This window comes from Marmota monax, unplaced genomic scaffold (genome assembly GCF_021218885.2).
Source record: "Marmota monax isolate L192 unplaced genomic scaffold, Marmota_monax_Labrador192_F-V1.1 WCK01_AAM20220418_F8-fsc00042, whole genome shotgun sequence".
Taxonomy (NCBI): Eukaryota; Metazoa; Chordata; class Mammalia; order Rodentia; family Sciuridae; genus Marmota; species Marmota monax.
Window position 1 is genome coordinate 9040442 of NW_026693008.1, and position 23004 is coordinate 9063445.

General features: G+C 42.7%; 1 protein-coding gene and 1 pseudogene across 2 annotated transcripts in view; one reads left to right on the plus strand and one right to left on the minus strand.

The window, feature by feature from the left end:
• The window catches only part of Stimate (STIM activating enhancer), a 52121-nt gene that overhangs the window by 20012 nt on the left and 9105 nt on the right, over positions 1-23004 (minus strand). The gene's annotated exons all lie outside the window — the stretch shown is intronic.
• LOC124098230 (large ribosomal subunit protein bL20m-like) lies at positions 329-769 on the plus strand (annotated as a pseudogene).

Sequence of the window (23004 nt, forward strand, 5' to 3'; positions counted from 1 at the left end):
ACAGTGGGTGGAGCCCACTTAACAGGCTTACTCAGCTCCTGTGCTAAGAACAGCCTGAAGGGGGTGATATGGGAGCAGGGAGATCCATTAGCAACCAAGACCATCAGTGATCCTAGGCCAAAGGAAGGCAGCTTGACCCGGCAGCAACAGGAAGTTTGGAGAGAAGAGGTCAGGTTCTGGCTGTTTCTTAAACACTGAGCTCACAGAGTGGCTGTGGGGCTTGAGATAAAGGGAATGGTGGGGAGGACTCCAGCAGTGGAAATGCACGCCTGTACTACTGTATAGCAGGTTTTGTTTAAGTGTGGTGGTGGTAGGTAGTGGGTGGGGGATGCACTGGCTCTTCCTCACCATGTGGCTCTGGTTGGCAATGGCTCCACATACTGCTACTTTCAGATCCAGGAGGTGCTGAAGCACAGGTAGCAGCACTTCTAGAGGAGGAAGAACTGTGGTAGGGTGGTGACCAGAGCCTTTGTCAAATGCACCTGGACTTTAGGTTGAAGGAGGAAAATGGGAGGGCCCAAGGGATTAATCAAATTACAGCTGCTTCCCAGGAACATGACCTGAAGTACCCAGTATTCATTGTCAATTCAGTGCCAGTTGGAGCTCAACAGGGAAGTACTTGAAGGCCTGGATGTCTATGAAGACTTTCAAATCTGGGGCTGCTCTGGCCAAGAGAAGGCAACAGCAAGGGTTTGCTGCTGCCTTTGGGAATGAAAAGGAGCCAGAAGGCCTAGTCTCCAGAGTGGTGCCCCAGGATCATAATAACTAAGCTGGGAGCAAAATGATAATTTGGACAACAGTTTGCAAGTCTGATTTATCACTGTATTTATTTATTTCAGAAACAGGTCCAAGAGAAAGACCCTGACTTCTCTCAGTGGTACAGAGTCACAGAACTGTCTTATATATATTGTGCACATAAACCTTGTGCAGTGTCTAAAAAAAGGATTCTGGGCTTCAGAGACAGAAGAGGTTTTCAATTTTGTCTCTGTTTTTAACTTGCTATGAAAATTAATATGCACACACACACAAAAACAAAAACAAAAAAAAAAAAAAAAAAAGAAAAGGAAAAAAGGAAGGGAGGGAAAAAGGAAAGAGGGATACTGTTTTGACCTACCAGGTTATCATCAGGATTAAATGAGAGCAGGCAGACACAAGGCCCAGTTTGCTTGGAAAAGCAACCCTCATTCTGCCATCCCTACCCGACACCCTGTCTTCCCTCTCCTATTTGCATCTACATTCCCCAGTCCTAGGCTAAGCCACTCCAGTCCTGGTCTGCCAGTTGCAACCTGACTCCCCCACACCAACCCCTTCCTCCATCCCTCCAGGAAACTCAGAGGCCAAATCCTAGTGGGATCCTAGGACTGACTCCGACTCTCCAACCCTGTTTCCTCTACCCAGCAATCCTCCCAATGCTCTGAGTGTTCCTCTGTGATTTCCTTTTCCCTCTTAATTCTTGGAGAGAAGTGTCCCCTCTCAGGGCTTCTATGCTGAGGGTGTGTCAGCTTCCCAGTGACACTACTACTGCAGACTGCCCTATCAGTCACATTGTCTCTTACCCACCCTGTCAATCCTTCCCAGCTTGACCATTCCTGCCTCTGAGGCTCCTAATTCTCCTCCCTCCCACTCAGCTGTCAGTTTCCCCTGCTGATGCTACAAGTCAAGAGTCTTCTGAACATATCCTCCTCTCTATCTCTAACATCAAACTAGTCTGGGCCCTTGTGACTACATTCCTGTGCTAATGAGGCTGCTTTCTTCCCAGGATCTCAGCTTTTTCCAGGCATCCATCCCCAACCTGCACTGGGAATTTGCTGTGCTGGGGATACAAAGGCGGAAAATGCAGACATGGCCCTTGTTTCAGGGCTTTCGGTCTAACTGTACTACTCGCCATCTAACTAGCTTAAATAACCCCCAGTGTTATGGTTGGGATCTAAAATGTCCTCCAAAGTCATGAACTAAAAGCTTGGTCTCCAGCTGTTGGCACTATTGGGAGGTAGCAGAAACATTAGGAGGTGGGTCTACTTGGAGGAGGAAGACCATGGAAGGCATGCCTTGAAGTGTTTATGTTGTCCCTAGCCCTTTCTCCTTCTTCTCAGCCACCACAAGGCCAGTGGCTTTGTTCTACCATGTGCTCCCTTCCTTGATATTCTGCTTCACCACAAGCCCAGAGTGATGGGGCCAAGCAACTATGGATTAAAACCAGGAGCCAAAACAAAGCTTTCTTCTCTTAAGTTGATTTTGATTAGGTATTTTGTCAAAAGCTGACACAGGAAACTAGGGCTGGGGCAAGGTACTCCAGAAGAGTGTTCACAGGTCTAGGAATTAAGGGGTGGAAATGTGAATGCCACCCACCATTATCCCTGGTGACCCACTAGCAAAATTTTTGCTTCCTATTCTCACAACCCTATGCTCTACTGGCCTAGAACTCTTAACTCCAGAGGGAGGAATGCTTCCACCAGGAGGCACAACGAGTCCACTGAACTGGAAAGTAAGACTTTCCTCAGGCTACTCCGGGCTCCTCAGGCTCTGAGTCAACAGGCTAAGAAGGGAATTGTGGTGCTGGCATGGGTGATCCAGACTACCCAGGGGAAATGGGACTATTATTCCACAATGGGGGTAAGGAAGAGTTTGCATGGAGTGCAGGAGGTATGTTAGGCTGTCTTTTAGTATTACCATGTTGTTATTAAAGTCAATGGGAAACTATAACAATCCTGTCCAAGCAGGATGACAAATGGCCCAGACCCTTCAGGAATGATGGTGTGGGTCACCCCTCCAGGTACAGAGTCAAGACCTGCTGATGGCAGAGGGAATACAGAGTGGGTGACAGAAGAAGGTAGTTATAAATACCAATTACAGCCACATTACCAGTTTTAGAACACAGGATTGTAATGAATATTTCTTTTCTGTTTTGTTAAGAATGTTTGTGCTTATATATAGTAAGCAGATACGTATTTTTTCCCTCCCTTATTCCTTTACTGTGTAATATTTATTGACTTAATATCAGTACTTAAATGGTATTAAATCTATATTATAATATTTAAGTTATAGGATATCAAGAGAAGAGTACACATCTCTCAAAACAAAAACAAAAACTTTGCCTCCATTCACGAGAAGGATTTATTGTGCTTTTGGCAGCACAAGGATAGTTTTATCACCTTGAGTGGAATTATGACCTTGTTATTGTGTTTAATTGGAGATTAAGTACGGTTTAAGGAGATGTGGTTTGGTGTAAAGTTAAAAAGTGGTGGACCTATAACAGTTATTCTTGATTGTAACTTGATTGGACTGAGTAAGGCACACTTCTGGGTATGTCTGTGAGGTTGTTTCCAGAGACAATTGGCATGTGAGACAGCAAACTTCTGGATGGAACAAAAGCAGAAAAAGGAAGACTGCCCTTGCATACAAGCTCCATACTTCTTGAGAGGGTGCCTCTATTGCTGTTGTCACCACTGGGGGAAATCAGACTCCAGATTTTTCAGTCTTTCAACTCACATGAGCAACTCTCCACAAAGCTTCAAGCCCTCAGCACCTCACACCGGGGCTGCATTCTGTCCCTCTTGTCTGGAGGCTCGAGCTTTTTGGACTGAGTAGCTACTGGTTTCTTTTGCTCTTCAGCACGTAGATGGCCACTGTGGGACCATTCAGTCACTGATTATGTAATTTAATCTAGTAAATCCCCTTTTATAATTATACACACATACAAACACATACAATTGGTTCTATTCATCTAGAGAACCCTAACTAATTCATCCATCTTCTCCAATCTTATTCATTTTTGAATTTAAAATATATCTTTCAGGAAAGATGAATATAATAGAAAATATATAAAATTCAGAACACATTCTGAGTATATAAAATTCAGAGTAGTGTTTATATGCTATATCATTTTAAATCCCCTTGCCTTTTTCCAACTTTATATTTAAGGTAGTCATATTTTAAGCATCACATAGATGAGTTTTTTTTTTTTTTTTGAGAGAGAAAAGAGAGAGAATTTTTTTTTTCAATATTTATTTTTCAGTTTTCGGTGGACACAACATCTTAATTTTATTTTTATGTGGCGCTGAGGATCGAACCCAGCGCCCCACACATGCCAGGCAAGCGCGTTACCGCTTGAGCCACATCCCCAGCCCACACAGATGAGTTTTTTCCCTAACACCTCTTTGGCAATTGTAGGAGTATGAATGGTGGTCCCCAAAACTCCAAGCGATCTTCAAGCCTACCCACTGTAAACCCTGTGCTCCCTTCTCCTATTCTGCTGGGAATGATTTGATCTACTATTGCCGCCTCCCATTGTACAGGGCAGTGACTCATGAAGCTTACATGTTCAAACACAAGATATTTGAATGGTGAAATTTCATTTATCAGAAAAGGGTGACAGAAAAGCTATCTCTGAAGAGGGACCTTTTAAACAACCCTCAGCAGAGAGAAGGCAGAGAGTTGCCTGGGTCCAGAAAGAGGGCAGAACCCAGGCCAGACTTGTCTGCTACAAGAAGGGCCACCTGTCTGAGTGGAAACAACTGCAGGGGACTGTAGACTCTTCAGTGCTGAGGTGAAGTCAACTGCTACAACCTTCTGGAATCAAAACTCATTCCTCCTGTCCCACCATCTGGCCTTTTCCTTGGGCAAGGACTGCAGAAGAATAATGTCAAATGCCACCTTCAGTTTCTATTTTCAAAAAATGCCCTGCTCAGGGCCTCACTACTCTTTACTAATTAAGATAGGAATACTGGGGGTGGGGTGGGGAAGAAAACTTAAAAAAAAAAAAAAAGATGGGAATACTGGGGCTGAGACTATAGCTCAGTGGTACAGTGCTTGCCTAGCATGTGTGAGGGACAGGGTTCAATCCTCAAGCACCCATAAAAATAAGTGAATAAAATAAAGGTATTATGGGCTGGGGATGTGGCTCAAGCGGTAGTGCGCTCACCTGGCATGCGTGCGGCCCGGGTTCGATCCTCAGCACCACATACAGACAAAGATGTTGTGTCCTCCAAATACTAAGAAATAAATATTAAAATTCTCTCTCTCTCTCTCCCTCTTTCTCACTCTCTCTCACTCTTTCTTTAAAAAAAAAATAAGGGTATTATGTCCATCTACAACTATATACATGTGTATATGTATTCACACACACACACACACACACACACACTTATGAGATGGGAACACTGTTCATCCATCCATTCATCCATTCTGGATACAGCTCTCAGTGGGGTCTTCTTAAAATATAAATAAAGTCATGTTGCCCCTTCACTCTACTTAAAACTCCCATGATTTACAAACTTTACCCTTAAGATCTGTATATTTTACTTTACATAAATAATATCTCCATAAAATTAAAACCCACAAACATAAAACCCTCCTGTGCCTTTCCACAGCATTTAGGATAATGCACAGGTTACTTCTCTGACTAAGGTCCCATGTGACAGAGGCCCTGTCCATTCCTCTGACCTCTCCGACTTGTTCAGCCCCAGGGCCTCCTCTCTGTACCCTGCTGATACTGGAGCTCCCTCCTCTGTTCTGCTGTTGCAGATCTTCTACATCACCAAGTGTCTGCTCCCCATCTGGTCCTGCAGTGGCTCTCAGGCCACCTCTTGGAAGCCTCTCCTGACCACCACATCTACAGATGTGCATCTTTCCCTGTTCCTCAACCTCATTTCCCCATTTTTTTCCTTTGGGTGCTAGGGATTGAGCCCAGGGCCTTGTGCATGAGAGGCAAGCACTCTACCAACTGAGCTAGATCCCCATCCCTTCATTTCCCTGTTTTATTTCCTCCACAGCACACATCTCAGAAATTCTGTTTTCTTGACCATTGTCTTCTTTCAACTGGGAAGTAAGCTCTGAAGGGCCAGAAGCTTCTGTCATGTTCACCAAATATTCCTAGCATCTAAGGGAACCTGGCTCATAATGGTAGCCAGAAATTCATTCAGTGTGTCACTCTGATCCTATTTGTTGAGGGCTATCCAGGTATTTATTTTGACCTCAATAAATTCCATGAATGTTAATGACAAATCCTCCCAGAAGCTTATTTTGCAAGCCACTAGTCCCACAACAGGATAAAAACTGCTTTGGTGTTGGACAAAGCCAACTGTCAGAAAGACTGCCAGAGGACAACCACATCCAACCTTTCTTCCTTCTAACTAATGCAAGGCTTGATGAACTGGCACGATGAACCAACCCGATCAGGTCTTCCTGCTATGTCTGGCTTTAGAGGCCAGAACAAGATGAATCTGGGTTTATAGCCAGTCGAAGTGCTCATGAACCAGCTTTTGGTAAGGATTTCACTTTCTGGACCAGAGGAAGTCCAAGTTCTAAGTTAGCCAGTTTTAATCCTCCCAAAGGCTGAGAGAGAAACAATGAATTCTCCCAGCCCCCCAAAGCCCCACTAAATTGTCTAGCAAATAAATATGCTCAATTTTCTGAACACAGGTCTCCATGAAGCCACTGGTTCCCCAGGGAGCAGGGCTGTGGTGCCATCTGCTAATGATAATGATCGAAGTAGGAATGGGGGCATTATCACTATGCATAGGTCCCACTGGAGGACTGTTCGAGACAGAGAAATAAGAACAGCTGGTAAACAGACAATACATAAAACCTTGATATCACTGATTTTAAAAGAACAAACCAGATATTATTTTCACCCAGATTAGCAAAGATTAAAACATATAGTGAGGGTATTAGAAAAGAGGTCCTCTTACAGTGCTGGGAGAAAAGTAAACTGGTAAATATGGGGAAGTGAATTTTAATCCTGGCACTCAAAACTGCCCAGGTAAAAGGGCATTATGCAGGATGGCTCGGTGACCTGAACTTTCTGGGACCCAAGTATGCTGCAGGTAGAGGTATTTGAGATGCTGCTCCAAGTCCTAGGGATGGGAATTGGAGATGATGAGGTGAAACCTTCAGGAGCTGGAGATCTGTAAACCCTTCCTAATGAGGGCGTGACTATTAACATATGTCCTTACTGAATACCATGGAAGCCCAAGAAGAAACAGGCTGTCCTGGAAGGACCCTACCCTGCGGCAGGTGGAGAAACTCTAGGAACTGGAAGCTCATAGAAATATGCTCCAGCTACTCCTGCTACACCTCTAACCCTGAAATTTAGGAATTTTATTTAATCTCATAATGGAGATATATGTGGGAGTGTGTGTGTGGGGGTCCTATTTGTAATAACTATTATAATTTCTTTCTTTTCCCTCCTTCCTTTCTTCCTTCCTGTTTTTATTTTTTTGTCTGTTCGTGATTCTTCTTGGTGGATTAAACCCAGAGCCTCACCACTCTAGGCAGGTGCTGTATCACTGAGTTACATCCCCAGCCCTCTTTATGAATTTTTTTGGAAACAGGGTTTTACTAAGTTTCCCAGGCTGACCTCAAACTCGAGATTTTCTTGTCTCAGTCTCCCAAGTGGCTGGGATTATATGTGTGCACCATCACGCCCAGCTTATTTTATTTATTTTCTTCAAGACACAATCTTGCTATTGCCTGGCCTGGCCTGATCACTCAAGTGATCCTCTTGCCTCAGCCTCCTGAATAGCTGGGGCTATAGGCAATGCTCCACCAAGCCCAGCTTTGATTTGAAATGGATATACACCGTGACCCAGAAACTCCATGTCTAAGATTTCCTTCTTCTACAGTTACACTCACACAAACGTACAATAGAGTCTGTATAGCACTATCTGTAAGAATTAAGACTGAAAAACTACCTAAATGTTCATTGGTAGGAAAGGGGTTAAATATATGTTATCATACAATGGAAGGCAACTGTTAACTAAGGTAGAAAGTTGTGTGGTGGCACATACCTGTAATTCCAGTGAACACCTGCTGAAGCAGGAGGATCCCAAGTTTTAGGCCAGCCTGTGCAACTTAGAGACCCTATCTCAAAACAAAAAATAAAAAGGGGATGTAGCTCAGTGGCAGAGCACTTGCCTAGTATGCACAAGGCCCTGGTTTTCATGCTAGCACTAGAGGAAAAAAACGTAAGCTAGATCTATCTCCACTGAAATGGAAAAAACCTCATAGAAATTTGTAATAAAAAATGAGTCACCAAAATAGCAAATGTGTATTGTGAACCCATTTTTATTTCAAAAAGATATATATGGAAATTTGAAGGCATACACAATAAATACTGTTAAGCATGGTTAGTCTTTAGAGGATGGCAGTATATTGAACTTTAATTTTTTATGTTATGTATTTTTATAATGTTTTGATTGTCTACAGTGAGCATGTATTACTTTTGTAATAAGAAAAAATACAGGTCTATGCTGCTAAAAACAGTAAATTTAAAAAATGATTAAAAATTTCAATTTTGCACTTAAGGTAATTAATAGCCTTCCTCAGTTCATCTAGAAAATTTCCTTCTGAGAAAAGTGTCCAGCAGGCAGACTACTCATTAGAGGTGGAAAACAGATTCCCTGAGCCCACTCTGAGTCCCCACCAAGGTGGGTCTAGGAGCAGTACTGGGCTGTCACTGCTGTGCACACTTGCTCGTGGCACTCTGTCTGCCATGCCAGGGCTCCTTTCTTACTCCATGCTAACAGGCACAAGTTAGGATAAAATGTCCATTGTTTATGCTTCTATTTTTTAGGAATCCTAAAAGTTTCACTGCCTTTTAAAAATCAGAAAACCAATAATCAATCCTGGTTGTGTTGGATATGAAGCGTTCGACTGTGAAGTTTTTTTTTTCTTCATTAAAAGTACTGCAACTTTATAACTCAGCAAACTTTTTAAGAAAAGGGCATGATGGCTGGAGTCTGAGTTTCTCAAAGGTAACTATCCTGGCCAACTCACCACAGAAGGTTACTTGCCTCTGCTTTTGGTCAGCAGAGGCACCACCACACACTGATGAGCTCTATCACAAACTGGATTCCCATACCTGAAACCCAAGGCTCCAACCTGGCTCCAGCAGCTCAGTGTGGGCCAAATTCCACAGAGACAGAATAATAAGCACAATAGGTATAGGGAGGGGAACTTGTGGTGTGTTCATCCCTTGAACCTCAAAGGAAAGGGTAAGGCCTCAGGGTCTACCAGCTAAGAGCTTAAACAGAAGCTGAAGGGCTGCATGCAAAGTTGTCAACTCCATTGAGTCACCTAACTAACAATTTCACTATGGAAAAAATCCCAACATAGGTGTTTCATTCATAAAGATGATTCCATTTGCCCTCTTACCACCTTTGGGTACATATTTTCAACATCATTCTCTGGCAGTGGTGAAGGGGCCACACAACCACAAACCTCCATCATCCAGGGGTGCTTGTGAGCACTGACATATTCCTGTGAGGAGCTGGTAAGAACAGGTTCACCCTGACATGTTTCCCAACAGCACCCTGTTTCATCTTCAGAGATAAACAGCCTTATCCACTATCTAAACCCAACATGCATTCCACTACTGAGTTCCCATGAGGATTTCTGAGACAGCCTCATCAGATCAGGTAGTGTCTATAATACTAATGGCTCTGGGAACTCAAGATAAATTAACTCAATCATCCCTCATCCTAGGAGGTACAGAAATCATCCTAATTTTTTGATGAAGGAACTGATTTTCAGAGCAGTTAAGTCCTACAGTCAGCAAGTGCTGAGGTCAGGACCAGAACCTAGGCCACTGACAACCCTTACCCCTCCACTGGTCAGGAAGTCAGCATTGGGACTGACTGAACCTGGCCTATTGGTATAAAATGAAATGCTTATGAAACACAGACTTCTATGTGTGGTCTAAATGGCATTACCAAAAGCCCAGAAGAACTTCTAAAAGACAATAAACTCAGAAAACATAAACCCGGACAGCAAAACTATTCCAGAAGGCCATTCGACTCTGAAAGCAGGTAGAGTCTCTGTCTATAACACAAGCATGATACAAAACTAGAGACACTGATTCAAGTTTTAATGCAGTAAAAAGTGAGAATGTTTAGTCTCTGAAGTTCACTGGTAAAAGGTAGAGGCCACATTGGCTCCTTTGACAAGCTCTGTTGTGGTTGGTCCTGCTTACCACTCTCAGCGCAACTCAGGTTCTTGGGTAACCCTGCCCCTTCCCTGCCAGCTGGGAGTGGGCAGAAGAAAGCCTCATGTTCCCATGGGTGTGCAACATCCCTCCCTATCATCACATGCTCCAGCCACTTCCCACCAGCTGCTGCTCCATGCTTGGTGCCCATGGGCTATCATGGTCAAGGAGAAAATGTTAGTTAGGAAGGTTGGTTCACAGGTGGGAAGAGTCCCCTTTCTGATGCCACAGTCTAGAACAATCTCCCTGGACAAACTCAATGAGCATAAGTAAACATGTACTACAACAGGGGGCACAGAAATGGCAGCAAGACTAGATAGTGGAGGGACAAGAGCAAAGGCCTGGAAGGTTGGGACACTTGGATCTAGTTCTAGCTTAGCCTCTGACCTTTTTGCTGGGAAGTCTCAGGCAAGCCACTCCATCCTTCCAGTTCTATCTTTACATGGAGGCTTGTATTAAGTTACCTGTATTTTCTAATTCTAATAAATCATGATATGGTGGGAACTATCCTACCTCCCCATGACCATCTGCTGTAGGAGTCAGTTAGGCAAGATGGGCCTTAGCAGGCTAAAATTCATTCAGCACCTACCATGCACCACACTGTGCTCAGCGTCTTATCCCTTTAATTCTAACAATAACCCATCAAGACAGATAATCACCTCTCCTGAGGATAAGAAAAAATCTCAGGGGGATTAAGTCATGTGGGATGAAGTTATACAGCACTGGAAAAGCTACCATCATGTGGCCTGGTGGTCATGAGAGGCTAGGGCCCAATTTCAGTGTTTGATGCCAGGGACCATACTGTGACCACCAAACCATACTATCTCCCTTCCCTGGTCTGGAAACTCTATAGTCATGACTGTCCTACCTCTGTTTCCTGGTTTGGGAACCCTCCGTTTGGATGACACTTGCCTGCCTGATTGTCCCAAGAGCCTCCTAAATACACTTGTGTTATGAAAGCATTAAATAGAAACATCTCCAAATCCAAGGGCATGCACCTAAAACCAACAAAAAATTGCCTGTTAGGAATCTCTGTAATGAAATCAAGGATAAGTTGGGGGCATGGTGGTGGTGTATTCCTATAATCCCTGCTACTCAGGAAGCTAAGGCAGGAGGATTGTAAGTTTAATGCCAGCCTGGGAAACTTAGCAAGATTCCATCTTGAAATAAAAATATAAAAATAGAAAGGGTTGGGGATGTGGATCAGTGGTAGACTGCTTGCCCAGCATGCATAAGGCCCTGGGTTCAATTTCTAGTGTGAACATTAAAAAAAAAAAAAAAAAAAAAGCAAGGATAAGAATAAGTCCAAGCTCAAAGGACTGGCTGTCTAGAGTATTAGAAGACATCTAACCCTTTCAATAGGTAAGAGCCAGTATGACACCTTCAGAGGTAGCCAGTGGGACAGCCAATAGTATGGTGGACAACCAGACTTCAGAGAGACTCTTCTGTTGAGCAAGTGAGAGATGTTGCATTCTTTGGCTTGGTGAGGCAAAGTCAATCATCCAGGCAAAAAAAAAAAATCTTCCCATGGGAAGAATACTAAGCCGTATCTTGCAATTTTATTGACAGAAGTGCCTTTGACAGAATAATTAATGGAAGATCAGCTCTATTTAAGGACCTTTTCCCTCGTTTTCAGCCCAGTGAGGTTAGAACCCAGAGCCTTCTCTTTTCAAACAATATAAGCTGTATAAACAGAATCTGAGTAGGAAAGAACCAGCAGAGGCTCACATCCTCGGACCACTTGCCTGACAGTCAGGGGGCAACAGCCAAGGAAGCAGATAGCAGGCAGGGAAGCCTTAATTTCATAACAGCAACCTGACCCCAGGAACCTGCAGAGTAAATGAAGAAATCATCAGCCCCCATGAATGTGTAGCCTCCTTGGCCAGCAGAAAGAATCCCATCCAGAGCATTTGATAGATATTTTAGGAACCTTGAAGTTCCTCTCAAAGCTTTTTCACCAAGGAAGAACAGGTGGACTGGGAAGAAGGAGGGGCATATATACTAGTATAGGGGATACAACAAGAATGGAGCACACACTGCTGAGGAACGCAGGGTCTCAGTCACCGTGAGACTGCTGCTGAGATCCCAGTGCTCACTCTGGTCACCTAACTACTTGGATGCCTCAAAAACTCCTTTCATGAAGGCACTGGGGAAACTCCCATTGTATGAATGGTGGTCATGAGAGGCACTATAGTTTTAACAACCCTGTCCTATAATGCAGAATGGATAGTAAGGGGCCCCAAGGACTAAGGCTGGGTAGACTCCTAGCCTTTCTTTCTTTAGGGGAGAGAAAACCCAGCTACATGTAGTGAGGAGAAGTCACCTCAGCATCTAGGATTTCAAAGAGGGGGCTGGCTAATATTGTGGGGTTGTCTCACAGCTGTGTTGTTCTTGGCTCTGACCATTCTAAAAGTCTAGAAGGGACAAAAATTGGCCTTGCTAATTCTCATTGGAAATAGGCCTGCCTATGCCAGATTCCACTCAAAGAGGTCAGAACAATCCAAGAGCCTTGGGGGAAAAGGTGGCAGAGGACTGATCTGTATGTCCTCAGACTCCACAGCCAGGCAAAAGTCGTGGTCAACATACATCCTTTGGACTTACTCTAATATACCTGATGCTACACAAGAGGAACCAGACATGGATGGGCAAGAATAGAACTGAACAAAGTAGAATTAAACACTCCATCAAGAAATGACTGAACAATCTGCTCAGTAAGAATCAACAGAGGGCCAGCTGTGTCTAAGCACATTGTAGGAACAGGAGAAGAGCAGGTGGCTGGGGAAGACCTATGAGTACTCATGGCAGAGAACAATGTTAAGCTCCACACTGTATATAAACTAAACTTTGGCACTTGAGAGATGGCTCCAGGGGTTACTGGTACCTTTCAAAGTAGGAAGGAAAAGAAAGATCCATCAACTGCCTCCTTACCAAAGAGTGACTGAAACAAAATCACACAATGGAGAGGAATGATAGTATAAAAAGTCACCATGTGCAGAACGAGCAGACTCCATTTTGCTTGTTGGTCCCTTTTGACTCCCACATGTAACACAAAGGCTCATTATATGACAAATATAGTCTAAAATGTGTGTGTGTGTGTATTTCAGAAATCCAGTGTGGAGTATAAAAACTCAGATTTCCTACCAGTTAAAATTCAAATAGTGAGCCATCAGGTAGGCTGACTAAGGGGAAGACAAATTTAAGAACATGACAAATTGCCTGAGACCCTTAAGTCTGAAGCAGCAGCCAACTCCAGTACCAAATCTTTGCTGGTATTTCTGAGTCTGGTGAAACTACATTTATGAACTTAGAAGGATCCACTCCGTGGCATTCTGACAGCCCTGTTCACCAAGATGAAATTCAAGCACTGAGCTCTCACTTTTCTACGCAGAAGTAGAAACACTGGAATCAACCTTCTCCCACTTGGCACATAAGCCTGAGATAGTTACTTGCTCAAGTGATCTGTCTTCCTAAGCACACTGTAGACTCTTGGACAAAAGTCAAGTCTCCTTGCTATATTAGTTATCAACCATTGTGTTACAAAATTCTCCAAAACATAGTGGCTTAAAACAATAAACACTTACTATTGGTTTAGCTGAGTAGTTCTGACTTACGATCTCTTTTAAGGTTGCAGCCAAGCTGCCAGCCAAGATTGTGTCATCTGAGGCTTTGCCTGGGCATCCATTCCTACGAAGGCTCACACAAATGCCTGTGGGCTATAGTCCTTAGCCACTCCCACACAGGCCTCTGCACAGGACTGCTTCAGTGTGTCTTCAATTGTGCAACCGCCTTTCTCAGCTAGTGATTTGCCAGGGAGCAAGCAAGGGAGCACCTTCTAGATGGAAGTTGTAATTCTTTTAATAACTTAATCTCAGTCGCCATAAGACATAGCTTCTGACATATTCTATTGATTGGTCAGGTAGACCAACCTTGATACAATGCTGCAAGAGACTCTACAAGGGCATAAAAACCAGGAGTAGGGATTGCTGGGGTCCAACATGGAAGCTGGATGCCATATTTGCCCCTCTACATCCTCAGGAAATTTTTACTGAACATGGAATAGATGCACCTTTCTGGATGAAGGGTTATAAAGCTGCTATTTTGCTTTCTGAGTGATTTGAGTGGACATGCTCCTATTCTCGGCTGATCTATTTAGCTAACAATCTTCCATGGTAGGAAAAAAGAACAAAGCATTAGAAGTACTCTCCACCTCCAGAGACTCCCTTCACCTATTCTACTTCAACAAACAAAAAAGTTGTTTCAAGCTAAATTCAGTTTCTTATTCATCCAAACAAGGGGGTGTCCTATCAGTGCAATGAAGAGTCTGCTCACAGGGCTGGGAAGAGTCTGTAATTAAGAGCAGCTAGGGCCTAAATGATGCCCTACAGGGTATCAAGGAGGGTATGTCACAGCAGCACAGGGGAGAAGGATGAAGAAGGGGATCGCAAATAGGATTATAAGTCACTGAGATGTGATCTCCTGCATAGTTGCTCAGAGCCTAAAACCTCTTTATTATTATGGGGGCAGTGGTTTTTAACATTTGGAAAGCAATTCAATTTCTTCCCAACTCTTGTAATTTGCTAGAGTCACACTTAACTCAAGATTGTAACTAAAGATGTCAAACTTATAAAGGCACCTAGGAGCTGAGTCATAATGGCCATTAGAAGAACTAGAATGACTTGCTTTGGGTGAAGAAGGACATGCCTTTAAAAAAAGTGCCATTTAAAAAAAATCTTCCTTCATTTATGAAAGATAATTCTCACTGGATACACAATTCTAGGTTGACAGGCTTTTACTTTGGCACTCTAAAGATATTGTTCTCTTATCTTCTGGTTTGAGTAATTTGATAAAAAGTCTATGTATGAATTCTTGTTTTTATTTCCCTGTCTACATTGACTTTGCTCTTCTGGTTGCTTTTACAATTTTCTTTTTATCATCATTTTTCAGTAGTTTGATTTTTGCTGTGTCTTAAAACTGATTCTCTTCGTGTTTATCCTGGCTAACATTCATGAAGCTTCTTGGATATGTGAATTTTTCATTAACTTTGGAAAATGTTCTGCCATTATTTCTTCAAATATTTTCCTGTTCTTTCCTCTTCTGGAAATCCAATTACACATTAGGCCTTTGATATTTTTTCCATGGGTCACTAAGGCACCGTTCAGTTTTCTTTCAGTCTTTCTTCTCTGTGTGCTTTAATTTGTGAAGTTTCTGTTGCTTTATTTTCAAGTTCAGTAATCTATTCTTCTGTAGAATGTAATTTTCTGTTAACTCTGTTCAGTGAACTTTTCAGAATTGTATTTTCAACTCTAGAACTTACATTTGGTTCAATTTTAGATCTTCCATTGTGCTCCGATGATCTGATTTTTCTTTTTTTAATATATATATATATTTATTTATTTATTTTTAGTATTCGGCAGACACAGTATCTTTGTATGTGGTGCTGAGGATCGAACCTGGGCTGCACGCATACCAGGCGAGCTTACTACCGCTTGAGCCATATCCCCAGCCCCTGATTTTTCTTTAAACTTTCAACACACTTACCACAACTCTTTTTAAAAATCTTTTTCTAGTGATTCTATCATTGCTGTGATTTCTTGGCTTATTTATATTGACAGACTTTTTTTTCTGGTCATAGGTCACAATCTCCTGCTTCTTCACCTGTCTGGTAGTTTTTGTTTGTTTTTGGTACTAGGAACTGAACTCAAGGGCACTCAACCACTGAGCCATATCTCTAGCCCTATTTTGAATTTTATTTAGAGACAGGGTCTCACTGAGTTGCTTAGTGCCTCACTTTTGCTGAGGCTGGCTTTAAACTTGCTATCCTCCTGTCTCAGCCTCCCGAGCCACTGGGATTACAGGAGTGCGCCACCACAGCTGGCTGTCCAGTAGTTTTTGATTTGAGATTTACGATTGTTACTGATGCTGTTAAGTGTTTGGATTTTTCTATCATCCTTTAAATGAGTATTGAAGTTTAGGCAAGCAGTTGTTTGTGGAGCAAATTGATCATTTTGAAGCTCCCCCCCTTTTCTCTTTTAAATCTTGAGATACAATTTAATTTACATAGCAAAAACAGACCTGTTTTTAAGCATACAGTTCAATGAGTTTTGGGAAATATATACACTGATGTGACCCTCAGTATAATGACAGTAATTTCCACCACCTCAATAGGTTCTTTCATTCCTTTGCAATTTGTTCTACCTCTACCACCCCAAGGCAACCAGTAATCTGCTTTCTGTCACTATAGATTTAAAACACCCTTTTCCAAAATCTCATATGAATGAAGCCAGACACTGCATGTTCTTTTTATCTGGCTTCTTTTGCCTGGCATATTCAACCATGAGAATCAACCATTCTGTTGCACATATCAACGGTTTATCCTTTTTGGTTGCTGACATTTATGAACATGCCATAATTTGTTTATCCACTCAGGTGCTAATGAACATTTGGACTGTTTCCAGTTTGAGGCAATTATGAATGATGCTGCAATGAATATTCATGCACAAGTCCTTTGGTAGCCATATGAGTTTTGTTTTTTCTTCTTGGGTAATTTAGGGGTGAAGTTGCTGGGTTATATGGGACATATAATTTTTCTAATAAAAAACTTCCAAATAATTTCCCAAAGAGGTTGTATCATTTTGCATTTCCAACAGCAATATATAAGGGTTCCAAAGTTTATGTTCTTTTCTACTCTTTGTATTGTTTTATTGTTGGTTGGTATAGTTTGGATGTGAGGTGTCCCCAAAAAGCTCACATGTGAGACAATGCAAGAAGGTTCAGAGAAGAAATGATTGGGTTATGAGAGTCTTAACCTTTATCTGTGAATTAATCACCTGATGGGATTAATTGAGTGCTAATTGAAGTCAGGTGGGTGTGGCTGGAGGATGTGGGCATTGGAGACATGGATTTGGGGTGTATATTTGTATTTGGTGAGTAGAGTCTCTGTCTGCTTTCTGATCATCATGTGAGCTGCTTCTCTCCACTACACTCTTCTGCCATGATGTTCTGCCTCACCTCGAGCCCCAAGGAATGGAGCCTGATGTATGTGGATTGAGACCTCTGGAACTGTGAGCCCCCAAATAAACTTTTCCTCCTTAGAGGTGTTCTGATCAGGTCCTTTCATCACAGTGGGGAAAAAGCTGACTAAAACATTGGTTATTCTTTAATTTAAGCCATAGTATGGGTACACTGATACCTCATTATTTTAATTTACATTTCCTTGATGATAATGAGATTGAGCATATTTTCATGTGCTTATTGGCTATTTTTATATCTTCTTTGAAGAAACGTTTATCAAGAATTTTTGCCTATTTAAAATTTGCATTATCTTTTTACTCTTGTAAGAATTCTTTTCTTTCCTTTTTATCACCCCCCCCCCCACTCCTGGTACTGGGGGTTAAACTTTACCACTGAGGTGTTTCTCATTTTATGACAGGATCTTGCTCAGTTGCTGAGGCTGGCCTCAAACGTGCAATCCTTCTGCCTCAGGTTCCAATTTGCTAGTATTACAGGTATGTGACACTGTGCCTGCATGTAAGAATTCCCTACATGTTCTTGTTACAGGCACTTGGTAAGATATTCATATTGCAAATATCTTCTCCCAGTCTGTGGACTGGGAATGCTTAACCTATAAATAATACTTTATTGACTATAGTCACCCTGTTATGCAAGACAGCTCAAGATTTATTCCTCCTGTCTGAAATTTTGTACCTTTTTTCCCTTTTTTTCAATACTAGGGATTGAACCCAGGAGTTCTTTACAATTGAGGTATATTCCCATTCATTTTTATTATTTATTTTGAGACAGAGTCTCCCTAAGTTGCTGAGACTGCCCTTGATCTTGTGATTCTCCTGCCTGTGCCTCTAGAGTAGCTGGGATTACAGGTGTTCACCATTGTACCCAGCCTGCAATTTTGTACCCTTTGACCAACAACTTTCCATTCCTCGCTCCTCCTCACCTTTTAATTTTTTTAACAGTATGTTTTAAAGGGTGTTATCACTTTTTAATGGCTTGAGCCTAAGAAATACTTACCTAGGTAAAGTTCAGAAAGATTGCTCCCATGTGTTCTTCTAAAAGTGTCATCATTTTCACCTCTACATTTAGATCTGTGATCTAGTTCTAGTTAATTTGGGGGCATGGTATTATTAAATATATATCATAATATATATCTCCATGCTTCAATCACACCTATGCAATGAAGTCTTCATAAAAACCCAAAGCACAGGGGGGAGCTTCTAGACAGCCAAACACATGGCAGTTTCTAGAGGGTGGAACACCCAGAGAAGGTATGAAAGTTCCATACTCCTTTCTCCATATCTTGCTTCATGCATCTCTTCATCTGTATCCCCTGTAATATCAGTAAACCTAAACAAGTTCCTGGGTTCTGTGAGCTACTTGAGCAAATTAATTGAAATCAGGTGGGGGTTGTATTGCCAGTCCATTAAAAATATCAGGTAAGGGCTGGGGTTGTGGCTCTGTGGTAGAGCGCTCGCCTAGCATGCATGGGACACTGGGTTCGATCCTCAGCATCACATAAATGTAAAATAAAGATACTTTGTCTACCTAAAACTAAAAATAAATATTTAAAACAATGTATCAGGTAAAACTATCTAGGGCTTGCAATTGGAATCTAAGGAATGGGGAGGCCTTGGGGACTGAGCCCTGAACCTATGGGATCTGATACTGTCTCCAGGTAGTGTTGGAATTGGGTTGAATTGGTGGACAACCAACTGGTGTCTGCCACTATACAACTGCTTGGTTGCTAGAATTGACCTGCCAGGGGGAAGAGAAATTCTAGTTTCTAGCTGATCTTGGGGAGGGAGTTCTAAATCAAGAACTATGGAGGAAACCCCAGCACGCACCTCTGAAGTCAGAAGTGATGTGTTGTGAGTGTAGTAGAAGAAATTGAGTTTTGTTTTCAACATGTGTATGAAGGAGTGTTTTCTAAGCTACGTACTAGACACTAAGGCATGACTCTTCTGAGGTGCCTACTGAGTGCTTGGGTGTTCCACAGTTCTCTCCACTATCACTGCAGTGAACTCCAATGTCACTCAGTCCTGGAAAAGGCTCTGCTTATGGCTCCTTAGCAGCTGTTCTTCTCTTTGCTCCCTCAGTTTCATCCCATGCAACACAAATGAGTATTCACCAAAAGCCTTGAGGAGCCCCGCAAACACAAGTTCAGAGCTTTTCCTCTGCATGGCTTTTTTCCTCTGTTGTGCTTGCTGCAAATTCCAGCTGCTCTGGCATCCCTGCTTTGTCTTCCTCCTCACTGCACTGAGAAGTGGAAATTGTCTCCTGACAGGAAGACCAGAGGGCTTACCTCCTCATTTCCTTTCCCTAGAGGATCACCTCATGAGCAGCCTATTGTCCAGTATCTGCAAAGAGCTATTTTGTATATTTTTGCCTGCTTTCTGGTTGCTTACGGAGGAAGTTCAGGCTCTATAAGGGTTACTCCTTCATGGGCCAAAGCCTCTTCATGCGCTTTTGCACATGCACAAATGTCAAATTTTCGCACACAACAAAGATTCATCTGGCTTCAATGATAAGCTCTACTGGATTCCAATCTCAAAATGAGAAGTCTTTGGATTTTTCCCAGTCCATCTATCATGCCTAGAAAGATTGCACTGTTGCTCTCAGTGAAAAGCCAAGTGCATCCAGGGACAGTGAAAGCTAAGTGGTCTTGAAGATCTTCACGTGCAGAGGAGATGGAAAGCCCACAGAAATTAGGAAGTAGCATCCCGTGTCAAACAGCACACACATACACTGCACACAGTAGGCAGGCAGAAGGGGAAAGCCCAGTATTAGAGTAAGAGCTGCTGGATTTGAATTACACTTTGCCACTTAGTGGCTTTCCCAACCTGAGACAAGTCAACCTTTTGGTGCCTCAGTGTACCCAGCTGCAAAACAGTAATCTGAGTACTCATAGGGCTAATAATACAAGGGAGCGAAGTGGTTACCCTTGTATAAGTGGTAAGCAGTTACAGGACCTGGCACATGAGCAGTCTACAAATGTGGCTACCAGATCAAAGTGGCCAGGGTACCTTTGCTCTCCATCGATGGCCCCAACCTCCCCATCAAGGGGATTTACAAAAAACAATGAAAACACATATTTACAGTCTCAAAATACCTCCCTGGGGTGGAGCGCTTGCCTAGCAAGGTGAAGTCCTGAGTTCAATTCCTAGTTCTGCAAAACAAAAGTAAAAACAACAACAACAAAAAAAACCCTCCACAAATCACTTATTAATTAGAAACTCTACTCTCACAGGGGAGAAACCTGGAGGAATTACCTTACTCAAGTTATCAAAGAACCAGTAGCAGGTGCCTCAGCTTATGACACACTGAGGAAGCCATAACATTACTGATGCAGCATCCCTGCTCCAAACTTGTAACCTGGGTGGAATAAGAGAAAGCTTCAGACAAACCTACCCTGGGACAATCTATAAAATATCTGGCTAAGACAAAGAAAGGCGGAGATGTGAAGACTAGATACAAAATGTGATCCTAGACCAGGAAAAATTAGTTATGACATTATTTGGGTGACTGATCAAATTTTTTTCACAATGCCTTTATTTTTATGTGGTGCTGAGTGAGGATGGAACCCAGGTCCCGCCCGTGCTAGGTGAGCGCTCTACCGCTGAGCCACAATCTCAGCCCCAATGACTGATCAAATTTAAATGAAACAATATATTAATGTTAAATTTACCAAGTTTTGATCACTGTATTATGCTGTATATGTGAACACCTGGGTCCTTAAAAATGCATGCTGAACTAGTTAGAAAAGTCAGACACTGGTGTCTTCCCACCTCTCAACAACTCCCTGCTCAGGAGAAGACTTGACTTGGAGCCTTTTTCTGAGCACAGTGTGCTCCACTATTACCACACAGGTCTGGCAGGCAAACCAGATCCAGGTACAAAGACAGGCAGGGCCGGGCACCCTAGGGTCCCTGCCCTGTCCAGCACAGACTGCACATCCTACAGACTTCAAAGAACTTAGGCTAAGCTAGTTAGGGAGAATTTCTTAGAAGATGGATAGGATGTAACTAGATGGGGAGGAAAGAAAAAAGCCTTTGGGGGAAGGAGAAACATAGTTAAGGGGAACAGGGGTGGACAGGAAAAGGTGGCCTGGGGACATCTTACTGCATCCCAACTTCGAATAACATAGCTCTGCTTGGCTCAGGCTGCAGAATAAACCAGAGTGACTAATATGTCTGCAGCACAGGAAGTGCTTGCAAGAGGATGGGGCAGTGAGCCCAAGAGCCTGGCCGTTCTGTAAGACACCAGGGAGCCACTGTAATCTAAGTTAAGAAGATCCGGGGCTAGGGATGTGGCTCAAGCAGTAGCACGCTCGCCTGGCATGCGCGGGGTGCTGGGTTTGATCCTCAGAACCACATAAAAATAAAATAAAGATGTTGTGTCCACTGAAAACTAAAAAATAAATATTTTAAAATTCTCTCTCTCTCTCTCTCTCAAAAAAAAGAAGAAGATCCTACCACATAACACCACAGCAGCTGCGGCCAGTAGGGAGGGAGGACACAGTAGTTACCTGGCATGATTCAGGAGCTCCCATGCCATAGAATAGAAGCAGTAAACACCTTCACAGGGCCCTCCCCCCACCCTCCATGCCTTATGCTTCACATCACCCTAAACCAAAATTCAGCCCAAGCTTGTGACTGCACAGGTCTGGCCCAAGAATCTTCATTACTGGGAGAATAAGACCCACAAAACACTGCACCCAGAATACTGTCCCATCCACAACAGCAACACCTGAACTCAGCTCCATAACAGGACTAGAGGAGACTTTTCCCTATTTGAGATACTAAATTATTTATTTAAACACACTGAAAAAAAAAACAACAATGTGTATTCTGCTAAATGAACTGATAGGCAATTAAAAAAATTCCCGTTTAACTTTATATAAAAGAACAAGAATTTTCTAAAATTTTGCCAGTCACTAATGGAATTCCTCACAGAGAAATCTGAGGATTGAATTATAAAACCTGGACTCTTGACAGAAAAAACAGTTGGGTGTCCCTGCACTGTGCCTGCAGGACACTAACACATACCCCTTGATTCTGGCTCCTCCTATATTTCTGGATCCTGGTTTGTTCACCAGAGCTCATGTGGCCACGGGGACAGTAGACTTGGAATCTGTGGTCAGCTGCTTCAGAAAGCCAACGGTGAAGCCAGAAAGTGAAAAGCAGCCTTGTGTATGGCACACGCTCATTCAAATGTTCTCTAAATGAGTCATCTGCACACTCCTCCCCTTTCCAGGTAAACACTACACACATACACACACACACACACACACACACACACAATTTGCTGTAACAACCTATAAGGATTTCAGCCAAGAACTCACCAAAATCCTCCAGGCCACCTCAGCCAACATATCCCAGCACACAGTCTGGGCAGAAGGACTCTGTGTGTGCTGCAATTGTGCTTGAACTATTTTTAAATGTACCATTACTACCTGTCTCTCTACATCGTTTCATGTTATTAATTGAAAATGTCTTCTAAGAAAATGTAAATGCCTGTGAAGAACATAAATAAGCTTAAGAAGCCTACATAAGAACATGGACTAGAACAAATGTGGGGGGAAGAGCCTTTTGAGAAAGATGAATATATAAAACACAGGCTGTGTGTCCCAACCTACTATGCAGGCAATTTTGTGGACAGGAAAATAAAGAAAAAGCATGAAAGTTCCTGACACATATTGATGGTCAGAATAAAAATAAAGAGCCCCAAATACTCCATATCCAAGTCTTTAAAAGAAGTGTTAAAGCCCAAAGAACCCTGGTTTAGTGCGCCTATCCTCACCTTTCTTCCTCCATGGCCCCCTTCCTGTGAGCTACCCCACACCATGTCCCCAATGTAAAATTTATGCTCTATGTCACGATGAGTGCCCCCAGCTCCTGCCTCCTCCTCTCTCCAAAGTGGCTTCAGTGGAACCTGCCTATGGCATAAAATGCCCTTTAGAATAAAGAAGATATTTGAAGCCAAGTGAAATGGCAGGGAGATCTACCTGCAGA